The sequence below is a fragment of the Vicia villosa genome, unplaced genomic scaffold (genome assembly GCF_029867415.1).
Source record: "Vicia villosa cultivar HV-30 ecotype Madison, WI unplaced genomic scaffold, Vvil1.0 ctg.000032F_1_1_3, whole genome shotgun sequence".
In the NCBI taxonomy this organism is placed as follows: domain Eukaryota; kingdom Viridiplantae; phylum Streptophyta; class Magnoliopsida; order Fabales; family Fabaceae; genus Vicia; species Vicia villosa.
In genome coordinates, this window is record NW_026704967.1 from 14,515 (window position 1) to 25,885 (window position 11,371).

Genomic DNA, 11,371 nt, shown 5'->3' on the forward strand with positions numbered 1-11,371 from the left:
GAAATTATGTAGCAGAATATGTTTAATAATGAATTCATGAGATGCAATGCATACGTTTGTCTTGAGTTTTTTGAAAAACATTAAAGCAAGAGATGTAAAAGTGTGATGTTTGTAAAAAACATGATATTTGTAACGACGTGATGTTTGTAAAACGTGCTATTTGTAATAACGTGATGTTTGTAAACGTGCTATTTGTAATAACGTGATGTTTGTAAAAAAGAATATCAACTCAGCATTTTTGGTAAACCTTAAGGAGTCAGGATACCTTTTTGGTGACATTATGCTTTCGAACTAACCATGCTTCAGTTAGGACTTTCAAGGGTTGTAACGTGGCCTGGTTCACGGTTTAAGAAACAAAGGATAAAGGCTCAAAGTTTATTTGTACCCACCCTTCTCCGTGATGATCTTCAGTCCTAAGTTCAGTTAATTCAACTTATGCATTCAGGTTCCAAGAGACTTTTGAATTTGCACTTTTGATAATAATGATAGTTCACAAGCAAATAGAACTTTTGAGATGACAATCACTTCTTCCTTTTGGTAGTCACAACATTGTGTTGTTCATAAATTTATTGGCTTCCCTGTTTTCATCTTTTTGATATCCCTAACTTTTGCCTGAACAGTTTATTTTTGAGATTACAGTCAGCGGGATGCCTTGATTTTTGCCTAAGTCGTCTTTTGATTTTTGACTTAGCAGGCTTTTCTTCGTATATATGTTTTTGAATTTTTTCTTTTTCGAAAGAATTGACTGCCTCGCTTAACGATTGATGAATCATCATTGGCTTTTGATTGACATCTCCAACACTTCTTTGATGTGTGCAGATGAACGCTTGTGATCGAAACCTTTGTTGAAAGGTGTACTGAATGATTCTCTTAAAATAGAATGCACAGCCAAATTAACTGAGAATTACCCTGCCCCAGGTTATGATCAAGGGTTTTAATTAGTACAAGAAAGAAACTTCTACTTCTTAGGCTCAAAGGGGTTGACGAGGGATTAACATCCTTATTTCTCCAATATTTAGGAATTGAAACAATGCCTGTACATCATCAGCATAGTCCACTCAAAAGCATACTGTATGAGGTTGCGGTATCATTTTCGTCATCCTCCCTTAAAAGGTATACAGCTTAGCAGGAGTTGAATATACACAAAACACATGCGGAGTAAAGACATAATTTAAAATGAGTGATAGCGAAATAATTAATTCAAGACAAGCATATGCAATGCACTAATGATGATTATTAAAACAAGATAATGTCTATCATAAGTCGAATGTTTAAACAAACAGGAAAGAAATTGCAAATGAAAGTAAATCTAATGATCTAAAAGTTTATCTTTCTAGCCATCCACAGTATTAGCACTCTTGTTGTGATTAGGCATGGTTGCAGGAGAGTCGAACTCAATTTCTCCAGCGTCAATCATATCCTGGATTTTGTTCTTCAGCGGCCAACAATCATTAGTGTCATGTCCAATGCTGTCGGAGTGATAAGCGCACCTTGCATTAGGGTTATATTGATGAGATGCGGTATTAGGCTTCAGAGGAGGATCCTTTAAAGTAATCAACCCTGCTTTCAGCAACTGTTGTAATGCTTCGGCCAAAGTTATGTTGATCTTTGTGAATTGTCTTTTAGATGCGCCCTGTTTACGTTGGTTGCCCTTTTGTCGTACCAGCACTTGATTAGAGGATAGGACTGATCCCACAGTATTGGATTCATTCCTCTCGTTGTGCGCTTTCTTTGCGGTATTAGAATATATAGCCACTTGAATTTTACCGCTTCGGATACCGCTTTCAACACGTTCCCCAGTCAGTATAAGCTCGGTGAATCCAGATGATGAACTTCCCAGCAAATGACTATAGAAAGGGCCAGTCAGTGTATTCATGAACATATCTACCATCTCTCTGTCAGCCAAGGAAGGTTTGACTCTTCCAGCTAGATCTCTCCATTTTTGAGCATACTCCTTGAAACTTTCGTTGGAACCCATAGACATGCTTTGTAGTTGCATGCGAGTTGGTGCGAGGTCAGCATTGTATTGATATTGCTGGTAGAAAGAAACAACCAAATCTTCCCAAGTGCGGATGTTGGTACTTTCTAGTTGATAATACCATTCGAGTTGAGTTCCAGATAGACTTTCTTGAAAGAAATGGATCCAGAGCCTCTTATCAGCAGTGTGAGGCTGAATCTTTCTCACATAAGACCTCAGATGCATCTTAGGACAAGAGATTCCATCATACTTAGCAAAGGTGGGAGTTTTGAATTTTGGAGGAATAACGACCCCAGGAACAAGTCCAAGCTCTTCAAAATCCAGCCCAGGTATCTTCTGAATTTCCACGCTTCTCAGACGCTCTTCTAACATCTTGTATTTGTCATCGGGATGTTCGTCCTCATGGTAATAGTCCTCTTCTTCTTCAGAGAGTTTGGCAGACTCGTGGTTACTTTTTGCATCGGTTTTGATACTATCATTATCTTGCTCATCCTCACCACTGTCTTCAGAGGTTTCAGCATCCCTGAGTTGCAAGATCGGTCTAAGCTTTTTCACTCGAGTCTTCTTACCCTCTTTGGGAGTTTCAGCTTCTTCAACCCTTTTGAGAGGGCCTTTGAATCTTCTTCCCAGATTGAGAACACCTTTAGGTTTCTTGGTCTTCTTCTCCTTCTTAGTCAGAAGGGATTTCAGCTCATCTTGCCCCTTGGACAAATTCAGAATCAAGGCTTGGAACTCAGTGTTTTGAGCTTGGAGATCCTTAACTGATTGTTCGAGATCCATGATGCTGAAATAAACAGCGAGGAAAGATGAGAGACCTATTGTAAGAAACCTGTTATGCGATGTTATGAATGCAAATGCAATGCTTTCAAGGATCTATAGGAAATTTAGTTTGCAAGTTTTAGAACATGATTTGGTCGCGCCTTTGTCTGAAGAAATCTGAACCTTGTCTTTGAACGTCTTTCTTTGAGAATCAAGCTCACCATATCGAGTGGGTCATCGCCTCTGATTTGGAATACTTCTGAATTTGAAGATACATGGCTAGAGGAAAATAAATCCTCTTGCCCCTTGATAGGTACTGAGTCTCTGGATGGGCATGTGGCTAGAGGAAAATAAATCCTCCTGCCCCTAGGTAGGAATTCAGTCCTTGATAAGAGCACCTGAAATAGTGCGCCCTAAATCCCTAAGATCCTTGAAAGGGTCAGTTAAATCATGTTATGCTTATGATGTCATGATGTTATGCGAATGAAGTTCATTTGGCATAGTGTGAGATAATAAGGACAAACAAGTCCCTTTAACAAAACCTGCAAGGAAATGAAGGTTAGTAGCAAACACAAACAAGTCACACAAGTCACACAATTTTTGGCTTAAGGCTTGCATGGAGTCTGATCAGGTGTCCTTCCCAAGGGTATTTCTATGGATAAGGAGATTTCAGCAACGGGTTCTACAAGTTATCCAGAATTGTCAGCCCTTCTAAAGCACCCTCGGACATGATGCATTTGCACCATGCAATGATACTTTGAGAGAGAACCTATCTGAATTGTAGCATCGGGTAGCGACTAGTTCTTAACATTTGTCAAGAGTAGTCCCCCCACTACGTTCCTAAAGGCCAGGATGGGTTAAGGGTAACTAAAAGGTCCTTGAGCTCCGGCGCACACACAAACACATACATAGACCCCCCTCATTCGAGAAAGGTGTGCATATGCTATGGAGTCCTAACTCAAGTGTGAACTTCATATTGACTCATCTCCCACATATGTGAAAGAGGTCGCCATGACTATGCCACTCCTAATCTTAAGTGTACTTGAATCCGGGAATAGGATTCGTCCATCAGTTTTCCCAAAACGCCCCTGAAAAATAAAACAAACAAAGCAAACAAATAGAAAACATTTAAAGTGAATCCTAAACTTTTAAGGTAACCCCTCTTTTAATCGAAAGCATCCCCAGCAGAGTCGCCAGTTCTGTAATACGGTGAACTGACTTTTATTAATGAAAATGTCGCGGATAGCAAGAGTCGCCACCGACTTTTATTTTATCCAATTTTAGGAAAGGCTAAAAGAACAGGAAAATACCTTTTAAAAGATTTTGAGTTCGGGGGGTAAGTTATGCAAAGGGAAGGTGTAAGGCACCCTTTGCATCCATGGTTATCCATGGGCTCTTAATTGCTTAGCTCACTTGTTTGTTTGAAGTGTTTGAAAAGGAGGTGTGAAAAAGTAAAAACTTTGAAGAAGAACTTTAGCTTGTAAATAAGCGTAGTCTTTTTGAATTTGATTTTGAAAAGAGTGGAAAAAGAGTTTTGAATTTAGAGCAAGCAATTAATAGCAACTACCCTAAGTTAGAAAAATTGTTCTTTTAGTCTTTCGGGCGAAAGGATCTATCCATACCATAAGAGGGCAGGAAGTCTTTCAACTGGATGTTTGAAGGGTCATCGAAGTATCGCTCGCCATAAGACTGTCCCTTGCCATGAAGAGGGCAGGTAGTCTAAGGGAAGGATATAATAGTCATTTAAGGCATCATGCGAGGATACCTTAGCAATAGGGACAAATTATTTACCGAGGCAACATCGAGGGAGTTTCAATAACTTTGAAGGCGACAGGCAACATTGCTTTAGGTATCCTCGGAATCGAGGGACTTGACTATTTAGTACACTTAAAGGCAACAAGGCAACAGGCAACAAAAGCAACCAGAGGAATTACCCTAAAGGTGTGTGGGTGGCACAATCACGTGGTTCAGTTCAAATATTTTATCTTGTATAGTTAGTGATCTAACGTTCGATTAATAGTCTTGCACTCCCTAATTTACTAACCACGCAGTAATATAATAATACAATTTAAGTGCCTTCAAGGCCAATCAATACAACCGGTAAACAGTTACATAATAATAGGGGAAAGGGGACAATGAAACCAGCGGATCCCTTAATAGGGTTTGACATAAGTAATAAAAAGTAAGGTTTAGGGTTACCAACGTCCGTAGCTTTGGCATTTTGACAAACCTTTGGCTTTGATTGATGAAGGTTGATGGGGCAGAGATTTGCCTTGAAGCGTGAAGCATTGACTCTGACCATTAAGGAGTTGACAGAAAAAAAAGAAAGCAGTGAATGTATTGACTATTCGAGGCAAACCCTATTAAAAGGCAAAACAAAATAAACTAAAATAAAAATAAAATAATATTTAAACAGAAAAAATTAGAAAACTTAGCTTCATGAAGGGCGTGGCGCGTAGTCGGAAGATTTTTGATTAATCCTGAAAATTTGAACAAAGAAAGGAAAAGGTTAGTGCATTGACTGATCTAAAATCCTAAGCGATCACAAATCCTAAAAGGTTTACAAACCCTAAAGGTTTTTAAGAAAACTTATTGTGACCAAAAGAGGTTTGTAAGGCTTAAAATGTGTTAATGGATAATACCTACCAGAGGATTCTAAGGTTCATAAATGAGTCGAGGTTAACAAACCTAAAAATTAATTATTGGTTTCTAACCTAATTAATTTTAAAAATCGGATAATCCAGATTAAGTTATTTTTATTAACCCTAATTTAATTATTTAACTAAATTAAACCTATTTTGAAACTAATTATTTACCCTTAATTAAGATCTAAGTAAAAGGAGAAAAAAACTAAATTGAATTACTAAATTAAATTATTAAAACAATTTTATTAGAAGTTCATTATTTTAAAAGAATTAATTTGAAAGAAAAGAAAAAATATATATATATTTTTAGTTAAAAGGAAACATATAGAATCAAAACAAAATAAATAAATAATAAGAAAATTATGAAAACTTAGCTTCAGATCTAGTGTGGTGCATGGCTGAGGTCACGTGGTGTGCATGTGTTCTTGTGGCCGTCGGATTAAGGTCATGGAAGGATCTAGCTGCTGACCATCGAAGGCGCACCATAGAGGCCATATAGGAAACCTGCACATGATCTGGGAGCAAAGGAATACAAAAAAACACAAAACGCCTGGGTGGTTCGAACCCAGGTCTTTGAGGATAAGGGTAAACAATCTGTGCCAATTGCGCTGCATGTTTAGGCTGATTATGAAACAGACAAAAACAAATAAATAATAAAACGTAACCTGAACCGTCAGTTTCAAATTCAACTCAGACATGGGCCCCATGGACTATTGACTAACCAACCAGAATTGGTGAGAGAATCTGGCTCGTTGACCAGCCAATCAGGCTAATGCGCGCGCGTTCATGGATTTCGAATGGACCAATCATAATCCATCTTTCTACCACGCCGTCCTGAGCACACCGGAGCCACCACCTTCTCCGGTGGAACTTCATCTTCTCCGGCAAGCTGTTTTTCGAAAACCTGCAAGAGTCACATACACATAACGAAAAAGGCCCTTGTCCACTAAAACAGACCCTGCGAACCTGATGGTGATATCCGTTTTCCTCGAAAATGCTCGTAACAGGCCATACGAAGAAGACAACTCCGAAGCCCTAGTTATGGCGATTCACGAATTTGGCCTTGAAACTTCCATGTGAGACATCATTCCTGTTCTAATGGTCTCCCTGAACACGAATAGAAGCATCAAACGTACCAAAAACGTATGGATTGTTAAATTTAATTTCAAGAACCATACCTCATCGGTGATACATGTGTGGCACGACCTGGTGTGCTTTGGCCTTATATAATGGCATGTATCGATCTCTGGAACCTTCAGGAGTACAAATATGCACAAGGAACGGACAGGAATGGCTTCAAGATTGGAAGTTATGAGTGCAAGTTTTTTATGAGAATTGGAGAGTTTAGGGTTCGTGCTTAGGACTCTCTATCCGTCCCCTAATGCCTTGTACCTTTTGTGCTTTTATAGAGGAGAGAATTAGGGTAAATAGAATTGGAAATAATCCAAGATATTCAATCAAGGATATTTGATTATATTTGATAGAAAATTTTATGTAAAGGCTTCTTTTTTAGGCTCAATCTCACCCAATTAACCCTAGCACGAAATTTGCATGACATATTTGATATTTGGACCACTTGATATGGCCATAAAATAAATCTCATGATTAAATTTAATTATTTCATATTTTATTGATTTATTAATATTTAAAATGAATCAAATTCATATAAATAAAAATAAATGTCAGAAAAAAATGAAATAATTGTCTTAAGTATGTTTATTTAGCCCATGGACATATTTAGAATCAAGAAACCTTGGCCCATTAGTCAAAAGTTGAAATTTTGCCAATTAGGGTTTCTAGTTTTTTCCATATTTCGCCCAACTTGTAAAAGTCATAACTCCTTCATTCTTTACTGTATGGAAGTGTTCTTGAGCTTTTTAGAAAGCTTAGAGTGTCCTCTAAATGATGCTTTTGGTTTCATCTCAATTAAATATTCCATGCTCAAGTTATAAGCTTTGACCCAAAATGTGTTTTCGTTGACCTTTTCGGAGGACCAGTGATGTATTGGCTCATATCTCTCAAATGGTGCATTTTTAGACTTGGCATGTGAGAGACAAAGTTGTAAAGACTTCAATTTCCTTCAAATTGAGCTTTGGATGGAAAATTTCTGAGAAAGTATGAGGAAGATATGGCTGGTCAAAGTTCCGTTGACTTTCTCCTTTGAAACCCTAATTTAGAAACTTCTGGAATTGTTGATTTCTGAGTTTCCCTTGATGAATCATGATCAACCTTTGATCAAATGATGAATATAACATTAAAATGTTGATGTTGACCAAAAATCAGGAATTTTGACTGTATTTTGACCACAGTTGACTTTTTAGGTCAACCAGTCGACTGGTGACTTTCTGAACTTTTGAGTGACCAGAGCTTTGAGATAGGCCTTGATACTTGTCATGGAAGTAATTTGAGCCATATGGGATGTCTTGGAGCCATTGATTCAGTTATTTTCCTTTGAAAGAACCAAACCCTAGTTCAGAGCCTTTGTGTAGGAGAATGTGTCTAGGAGCTTTGTGTATTGATTTGAATTTGAAATAGAAGAAAATGTATGGGCAAATTTTGGGGTATGACACATATGAATATGTCTCCCCCTGAGATTAACAATCTCCCCCTGAGATAAATAATCTCCCCCTGAAATAAATACTCAAAGAACTTTAATAAAAAGACTTCCCTGATTATTTCGGTAGAGACGATCATATAAGCTTCTTGTCTTCAGAGAATTCCTAGCTTCTGACTTCTGCTTCCATTGGACAGCTTCAGAACTAGAATTTCCTTAGATCCCTAGAACACTCACAGCTTCTGATTCCTGCTTCCATCTAGGACAGCTTCAGAGCTTGAATTTCTTTGATCTTCTGAACATTCACAGCTTCTGATTTCTGCTTCCATTTAGGACAGCTTCAGAACTTGAGTTTTCTGGATCTTTAGAACATTCACAGCTTCTGATTTCTGCTTCCCTCGGATAGCTTCAGAGCTTTGAATTTCTACCAACATCACTTCATGCTAGATTTGTATCAGAACATTGTTGAATGTACCAGAGCATCATCTGAGCATCTCTACATCCTGAAATGTTACAGAACAAAATACTAAACGACAACAGTCAGCATGAACGAGTCAGAACATAAAATGTATATTTGAACACATTATATGTATCAGAGCCATATAGGCTAAAATAATGTATCAGAGCAAATAGAATTTTGTCAGATCAAATAGACAAATATGGATCAAATTCTATCTTCTTTCTTGCTTCTGATTTCTGAAGCTTGATAGCACTCAGCTTGCTTCAGTTTTCATGGTTTTGCTTCTTGTGTTTGCTTTGAAGATTCTCTTCACTTCTTTATACCTGCAAAACACTTAAACCATATAGAACTTGCAGTTCTTGTTAGTAAATGTGTGGGAGCTTTACCCAGCAACTGATAGATTTAATCAAATCATTTATCATTTATCTTCTCCCCCTTTTTGTCATAACATCAAAAAGAATATTTCAAAAAGATTCAGATGTATAAAACGACAAATAAAATCACTGGAGTGTAAAAACAAGGAAACTTTTCATTGATAATCAAAAGATATTACATGAAGATGTTTAACAAGCAGATGCAACAAGGAAACGAAAACTACTAAGACCAAAGCCTAAGACCCTAGCTAAGACAAAAAACAGTGCCAGCATGCCATGAAGGGGTGAAACGCCTCATTGACTGCTTCTTGGACTTCCAGGCGAGGGGTCAGGGAGACTTGGTTCTGATGCAGATCTTCCACAATCCTTATCAGAGACAACATTCTCAGCGGGTGAAGATGAAGAGATTTCTTCGGAATGGGCTGAGGGAGAGGAAAGGTTAGATGAAGAGGAAGTTGAGTCCAAAAGGAAACAAGATGAGGAAGAAGATGGAGATGATGGAGGGCTTTCACCAGGAGGATGAAACACACGTCTAGAATAGTTTCCAGAAAGCATTGCTTCGAAGGGATTCACCTTGAGAGGGTCATAGGTGATCTTTATCTTTTTGGGTTTGGAGGGTGATGTTTCAACAGCTTTTCTCTTGTTGGTTTGATCATTTTCATGATTTCCTGGGCTTGATGAGGAGTTCATGATGGATTTGCAGATAATGAACGGGTAGGGTTTGATATGAATGCAAAAGGATAGAGTGAATAGAGAGAATATGAGAGGGAAGGAAAAATGTTTGAAGAATATAAAGAAAAACTGAAAGAGAGAAAATGATGAAAAGCATTTAATGTTACGTGACGTGAGGAGAGATAATAAAGACAAATGAGGTGACTAGCACAGTTACCTATGGTCGGCGTCCCTTCAACTGCACGCGCGCTTATCCATGAATAGTAACGACAGGTTTACCATCCCGAGATAAAACGTTACAGCTGTTTTGCTTTAAAAGAGGTTCTGAATCAACTTAGACAATGAAACGTTAGTAATAACCGAATCATAATTTCTAGAAGATTTCAATCAGAACTTCTGATTAAAAAAAATTCCACATTCATTTCAGAAGATACTCATACATGAGAACTTCTCATCTTCTCATTCTGGGCATAAATCCATACTGATGTTCTTCAGAATGAACTTAAACCTATCTTCAGCCAGGGGTTTTGTAAAGATATCAGCCCATTGATGGTCTGTATCAACAAAGTTTAAAGATATAACACCCTTCTGAACATAGTCCCTTATGAAATGATGTTTAATCTCAATATGTTTAGCTTTTGAATGAAGAATAGGGTTCTTAGATAAACATATAGCAGAAGTATTATCACAGAATATAGGAATGTTACTCTCAAATATCTGATAATCTTCTAACTGACTCTTCATCCAGAGCATCTGTGTACTACAACCAGCAGCAGCGACATATTCTGCTTCTGTTGTTGATAGAGCAATAGTTGCTTGCTTCTTGCTATACCAAGAGATCAAATGACTTCCAAGAAATTGGCAACTTCCTGAAGTACTTTTTCTTTCAATTCTGTCTCCAGCATAATCAGCATCGCAGAATCCTACTAAGTTGTATTCTTTAGATTTTCTGTAAACTAAGCCAACATTAGTAGTACCTTTCAGATACCTTAGAATTCTCTTAACAGCAGTTAAATGAGATTCTCTAGGATCTGATTGGAATCTAGCACACAAACAAACACTGAACAAAATGTCAGGTCTAGAAGCAGTCAGATATAGAAGAGATCCGATCATACCTCTGTATAACTTCTGATCTACCTTCTTACTTACCTCATCCTTACCTAGGATGCATGTTGGATGCATAGGAGTTTTGGCTTCTTTGCAGTCTAGAAGATTAAACTTCTTCAGAAGTTCCTTCACATACTTGGTTTGGTGAACATACGTTCCTTCTGATGTTTGATTTATTTGTATTCCAAGGAAATACTTGAGTTCTCCCATCATGCTCATTTCAAACTCAGCCTGCATAGACTCAGCAAACTCCTTTCCAAGTGTAGCATTAGATGTTCCAAAAATAATATCATCTACATATATTTGACAAATTAAAATATCCCTTTTAAAGGTTTTACAAAAGAGAGTAGTGTCCACTTTTCCTCTAGTGAAACCATTATCCAGAAGGAAAGGACTTAAGCGTTCATACCAAGCTCTGGGAGCCTGTTTCAATCCATACAATGATTTCTTTAGTTTAAAAACATGATTAGGAGACATAGAGTCTTCAAAACCAGGAGGTTGATGGACATAAACTTCTTCATCTATATAACCATTTAAGAAGGCACTCTTAACATCCATTTGATAGAGAGTGATGTTATGTTGAGTGGCAAATGAAATTAATAGACGAATAGATTCTAACCTGGCCACTGGTGCAAAGGTTTCTGTATAGTCAATCCCTTCTTGCTGACTATAACCCTGAGCCACCAGTCTGGCTTTGTTTCTTACCACTTCACCTTTCTCACTGAGCTTGTTTCTGAAGACCCATTTTGTGCCGATTATATTGAATCCATCTGGTCTAGGAACAAGATCCCAAACATCATTCCTTGTAAACTGATTCAGTTC